The sequence below is a fragment of the Hetaerina americana genome, unplaced genomic scaffold (genome assembly GCF_022747635.1).
Source record: "Hetaerina americana unplaced genomic scaffold, ioHetAmer1.1.p SCAF_87, whole genome shotgun sequence".
Classification (NCBI taxonomy): Eukaryota; Metazoa; Arthropoda; class Insecta; order Odonata; family Calopterygidae; genus Hetaerina; species Hetaerina americana.
This window is the reverse complement of record NW_027287505.1, coordinates 1,473,101-1,484,730: the sequence shown is the minus strand read 5'-3', so window position 1 is coordinate 1,484,730 and position 11,630 is coordinate 1,473,101.

The window sequence follows — 11,630 nt, the reverse complement described above, 5'->3', positions numbered from 1 at the left end:
AGACCCGACCTACAAGACCCAAGCTCTCCGATCATTCGTGTACTCTCACTACGGAAGCAGTAGGGATAATGAACTGGAACACCCTTCTGTTACACTGTACTTCAAATTGTGTATAGCAAGCAGGTACTAGGTATATAGGGAGATAATCCCTTTTCTATTAAAGTAACTTCCAATTGGCTAATTTGGGTTCATTTAATTAAGTTACTTGCACAAGTGGTGAGCAAGAAATTTCAATCGACCAGCAGGAATAAGCACAAGCAACTGAAATAATTATTTGAAATTTGAAACGAAGTATGGAGATCGGCTCCATAACTCAGAGTATGTTGTAATCGGTTACGAACCGGAGAATTACGGCTCCAAACCGGTTTTCTCTCCTGGACTCCTTACGGCTTACCCATCTGTAAATCCATGCCGCGTCATTTTCTGGATATGAGAACTTTGATGGAAACTCCGCGGAGAGATATGGGAAAAGGAAATTCCCCAAATGCATAACCCCGAATACGTGAATTTTACACTCCGCATAGAGCTCAGTGTGGGGCGAGCTTCAGCCTTTCCCGAGAGACGAAATCAATCTCTCTGGTCCATCCAATCTCGACGAGAATATGCATTTTATTACATAGAAGCTGCGAGGTATTGAGAAGATGAAGAAGGTCGACCGAAGGAATAACGGTGCCATTCTTTTCGCTGATCCCGAAGCAATTTCCTGGAGATTGTGTCCAATGGAATGAACTCTTTCATTCAGCTCGTTGCCGGGGCAACGCCAGTGAGCTCGCTCACAATTACAGTGTCCTCTTTCAGATCTCTTGGCGCAATTGCGACCGGCTCCTTGATCCGTGGATTGGACCCCTTAGCTCTCACACAACACAACTCATCCGTCGTTTGAAAAATGTGGTATTTCGACACATGCCCGATATCAACCACGCCAACACCCCACCCCCTATTCCCACCCCCCTCTTTCATCCCCTTCTGTCTGCCAACCCGCTCACCCCAACCTCGCCCCAGCTATTTCTGGGCGGTCGGCCATTTCTTCTTTTTTAGTATTTTTTCGCTTCCGGCCAAAACTCCGATACCACTCTCGCCCTCCCCCCCCCCTCAACCCCCTCTCCCTTTCCTCCCCTACTTCTCCCAACCTCCGCATTAATTTTTCCGTCACCATTTATTCATTCAGTCCCCTCTCATGCGGCTTCCTTCGTCATTGGGAAAACTACCCTTCTCTAAATATTTCGGTCCTGGAGTGTATGAGGTGAAAATTATAACCGCCATATTAATGTAATCGAAATGCGAACGTATGGTTATATGCAAGGTTTGTATGAAAAGTGTTAGGAAAAGTTTCGAAAAAATAGATTTATTTTAGATTATATGAAATTGGTGACTTTGTAATTCCACGCACACATTATTTGGAGCAAGACTCAGGTGTCGACACGAGTCAGCTAGCATCGGACGGAAAATTTTATAAGATATTCAATATTGATAAGAAATCGATCCTCGTTAAGACTCTACTTGAAATAACTTTCGTTGATCCCGTCATCGCAACTCTAGCGGAACATCCAGCACATTAGCATGCTGAGATGTATTAATTTCCTTTCAAATACAATGCATTACAAATTGATTCCGATTCTAGACCGATCCACTCCCTTAAGGGTTCCCATTATTGGTATTTGGCTGTAAAATAGTGTGTCGTAACTAATTTCTAAAACGTTAGCTTTATGTTTGTCAAGATAGCGGTGAAATATGACATTAATGTACTTTCCTCCCGGATGATATACACAAACCACCAGTTATATAGAAAAGAGAGTAATTCAATGGTTTCTTCTATCTTATTTTCATGCATAAATGGGACTCTTAATGAAAACAAATGCACTATTGGCGCTGGCCGTCATGTTTATAATTATTAAAATATCTGTATCGAACACGATAGAGAGAAAAGAATGAAACTCTACAAATGTTTACTTAGATATTTTTAAATATTTTAGTACCTTGCAAGCCTTAATATACCAAAAGGTAAAGTCACTGTTATGCACGGGGTCACAGACAGACAGACCATACACACCGGACTAATTTTGACCCGAATATTTTTACCCCAACCGCGGTCGGAAAATATTGTTCTGATCCCTTATCGTTCGTGGAAAAAATTATATCTTATATCTAGCTGTTTTACACTTGGTCCTTCTAATTTTATTCGCATGATCTCTCCTAGCGTAGTATGATGGATAAAATAATACATTTTCAATATCACTTCCAAAGAGACTCCCTTCCAATTAATTCAAGAGCTTCCATCTGTAATTTAACATTTGCCCCGCGAGTGATTCCCAACCTAGCTGCTCTAATGTGTGGGATACGCTACTCAGTTAATCATGATGTAACGTACTCCTTGACCTTGACGGATGTCGTGACTCGTGGCACCTCAGTAGGAGGGTGGTGGTTTCATGGTGGCATAGCCGCCGCTGGCTGCTCATCTGGGAATAGACAATATTGCCGGAGACCAATTCTGAAATCTTACGGTGAATAATTTTACCGCAGGTCGAACACCCATCGATGGATTTGGAACGAGAATTGAAATTCCGACGAATGCACGGATGATTTGAGCTGCGAGTTCCGATACAATACTCGCGCAATCATTCATCAGAAGCGCATTTCACCCGCAGTGCGTCCATTAGCGGCACTCGCTTCGACGTGACTTAGCTCACGTGGGGAGGTCGATTCGCGCTGTGCCGGCCGACTCAGGATGACGTGGGGTCGTCAGGGGTGCACGCCGCGTTGCATCAGTCGATTGCACCGCGCGCACCTCCGCCGCTGGAGGTCAGATAGACTCGGGATTCGGCGGAGATAATCCAGTCGATGGGAAATCAATGCGGTTGCGGCAGATCAGCTGATGATGATGTTGACGGCTATTCATGGGAATAAAGAGACCCCTTCGAAGCGGAGGACAAGAGGAGTGGAGGGGGGGTGGGGACTGAACAAGTAATGATGTTAATAGGCAACGGGATTAAGGAGGATGGCGAGGGGATTCGCGCAGGAGAGGGGAGAAGTTGCTCAGACTCAGCTATGGATATCACCACTTTCATCTTATTCACATTTTGAGCAAGTTAGTCGAGGGAGTTCAAAAGAAAGATTTCGACGAGATACCTAAGTACCTTTGTAAACTTACAAAGAGCATAATGGAAACATCAGGCGTATCATTTTAGGATAAATTAGAATAGAACTGGGTAAATGTGATGAAAAGGTTAAAGAAAAGTTATATACTACTATTTACTACTATTAGTTATATACTAGTATTTCGTTCGCTAGGCATAATTTAGAATACGTGTTTGCTGCTAGTATAAATAGTATCCTCACGAAGTTGGATTGATTGCCGGATTGAATCGCTCGCCTGTGCCGTCTATGGTTTCCCAGGAATAAATGGCACTCGAAAGATCAAATAACCTGGACGAAGCTGAAGGTTCCCAGAGGCGTCCCCGGGAATCGGACACGGGCCTTTATTTAATGCAGCGATAGGTAGCGACTTATGATCAGCGACGTCATCCGCTGGACCAGGAACTTGAAGGTCGAAAATAGTATAACTGGGTACGAGCGTGGCTCCTGAGGCTGCAAAGTGAGAAGATGTGTTTCTTATTCAAACATTTTCTCTCTCCCCAATCTTCCAACCTCTTTAACCTACATTCAACTTCTTTTCCTTTCCCACCGGGTCTAAATTATCCAGACAAATCGGACATGTATCTATCTCACTAAAACCATTGGGCTTTGCTAATTATTAAAATATCCTCTTTCAGATGGCTATTAAAAATAATTGGGATAATAGCGAAGGAATCCTTTTTATCGTTTCTTCGTAAATTTTGCATTGGTTAATTAGCTTGCATAAGTTAAAAAGTTGAAGATATTAAGTAAATCCTGCACCGGTGGATTCCTACCTTGGTGATAATCCCGGATCGCCCGTTATCTCTCATTCAGAAGGAAATTCAGAAGTGAATGAGAAGATGAATGCGACCGAAGGGAATGCCTGCTTCACGTCCTCCCGTCTATTTAGACCGCTAGATTGGAAATGATCATTCCACTAGGTGAATCTTCTCGATAAGTCATGCGGAAGAATATGGAAGCGTTGGCATTTAATTTCGCGTGTTCCGTAATTCCATTATCAATTTGCTCAGAGATTCCGGCGTTGATGCGTGGATTAATTGTAATTGATGAAGAAGTGGTGTAGTCATTAGTAGAGCCGCATTCGAGAATTAATCCAATGAAAATGAGGGTCAGTTCACCTGAAATGGCTGCCGTACCCTGTAAGTAATGCAATAATTGGTCCTCATCAAGGAAAGTCCACACAGAGGTAGCCGCCGGAGAAATATTAGTGAGTGCCGCATATTTCAGTCAGGCAACCAGATTCGCAATAAGGCAACATACTTCAGCCACCCTAAGACTACTCGCCAAAATATATTGCATTTTATTTTATAACCTTCGACCTATCTGGCATGGGTGACCCTACCAGGAGCAATTATTATTACTCTCGCCAGCGCAGCTCTAGGGGTCATCGGAACGCACAAGCCCTTCCACCACGTCAAGGTTGTAGTCCGGGGAGGGATATATATATATATATATATATATATATATATATATTTATTTATTTATTTATTTATTTATTTATTTATTTATTTATGAATGTATTTATGTATGTGTGTAAACATATATATATTATACAAATGTATTTTTTTTATATGCATGGTATATTCACAAAGTATATGATGAATGATGCGTGGTCGGCATGAACTATGGACTTGGATTTTTTTCGTTCAAAGTTTAATTTCATCTCCGCGCATCAATTGGAGCTAGCTTCTCGGTGAGGGCTGTGCATTGCCTCCGAGGAACGAAGAGAGGATTGAAGGAGATTGAGGGTCCAAGAGATGACAGTGGTTTCATCCCAAGTCCCACCGGACACACCCGATGAATTTTAAACCGATTTTGAAAAATTGCACGAAAGGCGAATCCTCCTCCGAATCTAGAGAGGGGTCACTTTCCATAAAATTTCGACGTCAGAACCCCAATCCTAGGATTAAGAATGATGGAAACCAATGGGTTAACGATCGATTTTAAAATCAGTTTCAACGCCAACGCCATTCACGAAGAGCAGGAGGGTTGTTTCAAATTAATTCTCAGTTGATAACCATGCGATCGGTGGCTTGTTTCATTGCCGTGATAGAGCCGCCCTCATTGAATTCGCTTTAATATGTAGACTCTTTGGTGGATCGAAGGTATCTCTTATCCAGCTTTTAAAATGGTGATTATGTTCATTTAACAGGAATCTTGCTTGTGCTGTTCTCCTCGTCATCTTGGCATCGACCGAAATCACAATATTATCAAACAAGTCTGATTGGAACATTGTACAGAATTATTTGTTTTTAATTGTCATCACAGGTATGATGTAGAAAATCCCGCCCGGATTAATCGGACGGTTTAATCGCTAGCCTGCTCACCTAAAGATCGTGGGTTTGAGTCCCGCCTTAAGCAATTGAGAAGATGTTTCACGTCTGTTATGTGAGGTTATGAAAATATCACTGCATACGACTGAGATGACAAAAGAGCTTATATTCTTTAGAGTGTACGCACGTAAAGTATTCCAGATCAAAGAATGCCTTTCTAATTCGTTCATTTGCAAATTTTCTGATGCTAATCACCTAGAAGTGCATACTACAACCTTTACTACTTATCTTACGTCCTTCAGCGGGACAGTTCCATTAAGTATCACCTGAAAATACGATCTGGGCAAATAAAGTACTTCCTCCATTGAAATAGGGTTCATTATTTCGTCAACAACTGATAACCGCTTTTAAGTGAATTTGTTGGTTTTTTAATGTTATTTCTGCCCCGATTACACAATCGATGTTTAGCCTTATTCTTAGTGTAGCAAGTGATTTGGTAATATATTTCGAAATAAAATATATATTAAGGGTCCTTCACGAATTAGTGATCATTATTATTTAAGTGTCAAAATATTTTGTTCCCAAATATTTTCTTGGTTTTTATCAGGATAAAACACATTTGTTTAGTTTTCAGACAACTAGGGAGGGTTAACTTCCACTACGAAATCAATCAGTTCTTTTTTGGCACGCGAAGGGCAATTAATGATTCATGTGTAGGTTCTCGCATATGTATACGTAGAGGATATTGGAAGGAAAAAATACAACTCGGTGATAACGCTGTGTTTTATGTGTTTGGGTCTCGAAGTTCCACGTTCAGGTCATCAAAATCAGGGCCTAATCGAAATAAAACACTGCAGAGACCCGAGGTTGAAGTTTTTCATTCCAATTAAAATAGATTCCAAACAGTTATGCCAGATATCACCAATTGTACAGGATGTGATATAACAATGTAAAGGCCTACCTGGTGAAATCCAAGCTAAAGAAGCTCGCAGAAAATCAATAAGGGTAAAAAGGTCACGCAAACAAACCCTCCCGACGTGATTTATATCGAGGGGAAACGAAGAGACGATGGGACGGACGCAATCGTGTCTGGGGCAACCTCATGTGCCCCGGACGAGTGTACTTGCCATTTTGTCGAACCGGTAATCAAGTTGGGAGTCTTTTGCTTCCCTTGTGCCCCCTTTCTTGGCGGGAGGGGGGGAAAGAATTGGTATCGATAAAGGTCCTTTGGGGGGGTAGGGAGGGGACGCTGGGTTCCCTCCCCCCGCCAACTTCTCCCATTCAAGCTCTCCAATTTAATCCATCCCCCCTTCCCCCAAGAGGGAGCGAGACGAATCGGAGGGGAGGGGGCGGCTTGAGCTTTTCAAAAGGTCCATGGGGGGTCGGTCGTCCTTTTCCTCGGCCCAGCATCCCGGCGGGCAGCAGTGGACGGAGCCCGAATGTCAAGGAGGTAATAGTTCACCCTTGCTCGGTCCGGATAAAGGGCCTTCGCCTTATTTCGTGAGTGCTTGCCTCTTCGTCCCCCCCACCCTGCATCCGACCCTTGTCCGCGCTGCCCTTCCGCACCAAGGAGGCCCTCGCCCTCTTCACCCCCTCCCCCAGCCACAATCCCTTCGGCTACCCCCGAGGAAAAAGAGGGCTCCCGAACTGGCGCCTCTCCCCATATCCTCCTCCCCACACCCTATTTCGTCTTCTGCCAGCTGTCGGCAAGCGAAAACCCTCCCTACCTCCCTTCCTCACTCGGCCTCTTCAGCGGCCCCTGAAGATGTTCTATGAAAGATTTTTCATTTTTGCCTCGAACAGTAACGTATAAAACCAATTTGCTAGTGACAGGTTAAATATATAATGCTGAATGGTTTACGCTTGAAGGCATATGCCTACGATGTTGGAAAATCTCAAATTATATACATATATTATATATATTTATTAATAATATATATTTATTTATTTATACATAGTCATATATGTAACGATGATGTAGAACAACTCATGAGAGCAATATAACACTTAGACGGAAGAATAGAATGCAAAAATATAAATAGAAAACGCGTAAAAGGGCACTCACATATTATGTAGTTTAAGCTTTCCGCCATTTCTTGGGCCTTCTTCAGAGTAGACTGGAAGGTTTCAGACGTAGTGAATGCGAGGGTTGCGGTGGGTTTAATCCGGAGTGGTCTGAGAAGGGGGGGAAGAAAGTGGTAATGTTCTAATGGTGACGGTTCAGACCGTGAAATTCAAAAGATCTGAATGTTAGCATACATATATTTGCTAATTCGCGAGTTCTCACCACTGTATGAATACATATATAGGGGTGGTAACTTTATATATATATATATATATATATATATATATATATATATATATATATATATATATATACATATATAGTACTAAATATATATATATATGGGTACTTCTTCATTTGTTTATTTTCTGGAACGAGAAGAAAACAAATGAGGAAGTACTTGGTTTGGTGGGCGAGGACAGGGGTTTGTTGGAAGAAATCCTATGGAGGCAGGAAAAGTGGGAGAATGGGGTACTGACAGACAGTGAGATGTTGAAGACTGTGATGGAGGGGAGAATGTTAGGCCAACGAGGAAAGGGAAGGAACAGGATAGGCATGTTGGACGGGATGAAGGGAGGAAGAAAGTACTCAGAGATGAAGAGGGACCAAATGTAGAGTAGGATGCTGGGTTATGAGTTTTGTTAGGAGTCATAAAATATTTATTTAGTAGCTGTGTCCATCCAAAAACCTACCTTAAACGGTATATTACCTAATAATAATAATATATATATATATCCCTCCCCGGACTACAACATTGACGTGGTGGAAGGGCTTGTGCGTTCCGATGAGCCCTAGAGCTTTGCTGGCGGGAGTAATAAAAATTGCTCCTGGTAGGGTCGCCCATAGGTCGAAGGTTAGTGTTCATTAGTGAGGCGGCTGCAATGGCGTCTGACCCCAGAAGGGCGGCCAGGAGGTGATGGTGCCACGTTAATAACACTATTGAGGAAGGCAATGGTAAACAACCTCAATTAGCATTCCCAAGATAAATATGATGGTCACTAAAGAGATTTTGAATCCTGGCAACTACGGGGCTCGGCCCAATCGGCCGTGTGTAGTGTCCGGCAGCGGGGGAGGCAAGGCTTCCGCGGTCGTCATCAGACGACACCCTTGCAAGGGAAAAGCGACAGCAGCAGGACAGAAGACGCAGAAGAAGAAGACCACATTAGTTAGAATAGGAACGTAGAATGTTAGCACAATGATGAGGACGGGGAAACTGGAGAATATTAGGCGAGAGATGGAAAGGGGAAATATAGATATTTTAGGTCTATGCGAGGTGAAATGGAAGGATAGCAGAGATTATTGGAGTGATAATTATAGAATAATATACTGCGGCGGGGACGAGAGCCAACAAGGGATTGCTATAGTATTAAATGAAGAAGTAGGAAGAAGCAATAGCTGGGTGGGGAACGGGGAGTCCAGATGGGCAGTGTTAGGAAGGGGTGTAAGGCAGGGTTGTCCATTATCACCGTTGCTGTTCATCCTGTATTTAGAGGAAATGATTAAAGAGGCATGGGAAGAACTGGAGGATGGAATGAAAGTGAGCGGGGAATACGTAAAATCAGGTTTGCTGATGACCAAGCTTTAGTTTGTCAGTCAGCCAAAGGGTTGCAAAAATTGCTGAGTGAATTAGAAATTCAGTGCGACAGGTATTGGATGAGGATCAATATAAATAAAACTAAGGTAATGCGATTTTATAGAAAGAAAAAGGCTAAAGTAAGCATTTAAATAGGAGGGCAACAACTTGAGCAGGTAGAACAGCCTACATATCTCGGTAGTGTTTTGGACCAACACGGTCAATGTAGTAGGGACGTAAAGAGAAGAATTGCGCTAGGCAAGGAGGCTTTTATAAGGAGGGAGTTGATGACAGGGACGTTGAGTAAGGATGTTAAGAAAAGACTCGTAAAACCTTTGATATGGAGCGTAGCTATGTACGGCGCGGAAACGTGGTCATTGAAGCAGGAGGATAGACGTAGACTGGAGGCTTTTGAAATTTGGGTGTGGAGAAGAATGGAGAAGGTAAAATGAACAGAGAAGAAAACAAATGAGAAAGTACTAGGTATGGTGGGCGAAGAGAGGGTTTATTGGGAGAAAGCCTATGGATGCAGGAAAAATGGATGAATGGGGTATTGACCGGCAGTGGGATATTGAAGGCGGTAATAGAGAGCAGAATGTTAGGCAAACGAGGAAAGGGAAGGAACGGGATAGGGATGTTGGACGGGATGAAAGGAGGATGAAAGTACTCAGAGATGAAGAGGGACCTAATATAGAGTAGGATGCTGGATTTTGTGTTTTTTAGGAGTCACAAAATGTTTTATTTAGTAGCTTTGTCCGTCCAAAAACCTACCTTAACCGGTAGATTACCTAATAATAATATATATATATATATATATATATATATATATATATATATATATATATATATATATATATATATATATATATAACGCTATAACTGACCCTGGAAGAGTGAATCAAGGGCCTGGACTCAGCTGACCCCCTTCTATCTTAACCGGTAAATTACCTAATAATATATATATATATATATATATATATATATATATGGTCGCGGTAGTCCAGGGGGTAGAGCGTTGGACTACTGACCGGAGGGTCCCGGGATCGGTTCCCGGGCAAGGCACTCTGGGCACCTGCAGCTCCACCCAAGCTATGTGATTTTTCGGGTACCAGGTCTTTCTGGGAAACTATAACCGGCATAGGGAAAGGAACTGGCCCCCCTACCCTGATGTGTGAATTTCACACGCCGTCGGGCTTAGTACTGGGTGAGCTCTACCATCATCTACCAAACGACCCTCGGATTGATTACTGTTTTTATGGTTTGGTTTTATATATGTCCTTTATATGTGTTCCTCATCAAAGGTGTCTGACCTGAAGAAGGCCTCAGAGAAGGGTGAAAGCTTTAATAATTCAAACGAAGGAGCGAGATGACTTTGGCCATCACAAATATGGAAATACACACAAAAAAGTTCTTTCTGTATGTCTCCTCTACACGAACCTATGTGCTCCTCTGAAAGGGACACCTCTCAGCGTCCAAAGCGGTGCGAGAACTCCCATCTCTGATAGCTCGTCTTTCCAAGATTAACACGATATGAGATGCGTGAGAAATAGTTCCCTTTGTATGCAGGGATGGTTTATTAGAGACGGAGGTTTTGGAACGTGATTTTGAGTACGGGGAAATGGGAATGGAAGGAACGATGGGAGTTAAGATCGAGGAAAAAATGAAAGCTGCTCTGGCGTGCCTCAGTTTTATAAAAGAATCATCTCTGTGCAAGGTAATTCGCCCTTCTTTTTTTTAGATTTCCTTCCTTCAATTTTTTTCTTCAAAGCATTTCCACAGTAACAGACGATTCAGTGAGATGATTCATAACCCCGCAAAGGTTATGCATTGGGTGCAACTCTGCGTGCCGCCTCTTCTTTCGTTAAGAGTCCAGTTTTGAAGCCGTCACAGAGAACCCTTTATAAAATTTTCCCTCTTCCACTGACATTTCCAATAATCCTCCATTTTTTATTCCCAACCCCTCCCCCGAATCTTCCTCTACCCCCACCCCTTCTGCCTCGCTCCTTCTTAAACATCACCTTCTTGAACCGATCGACTCAGCGGCGCCCTCCGTCGCTCTTTCGGTGGAAAATAGCCCGCCCTCTCTTCGTGCCGCGCCGTGGCAAACATCGCCTCTGCCCTCAAACACCTAAATTATTCAGATCTAAAAATATTAAGCATACGGGGAAGGATATTGATGGAAGCTTTTGAATTTTCCCTTGGAATTGCTGGCATGGTAATCTCTGAAAATGCTCCAAATATTTTCGCCTTGCAGAAACAAAAGCTTGCCATGGCATCTTGCGTTTTAAGTATTTCCCTTTATTCTACATATAGTTTAAACTTGACGGTTATAAGAATGTAATCGGTTACCATTGAGCATATAGTAACAGAATATCGTGAGCGACCACTTTTTTTCTTTTTTCCTCTCCCTTTTTCGTCTATAAGAACGAGACCTGTACCAATTGCTGTACATGCTCGAATTATTGACTATCAAATGATGTATCTCTCTAATTACGCCAAGCATTCAAGAAAATTGTCCTCTGATTTTGGATTCCGGCGATAATGGAAGCGTGTGTCTAAAATCTAAGTTGATTGCAGGCCCATA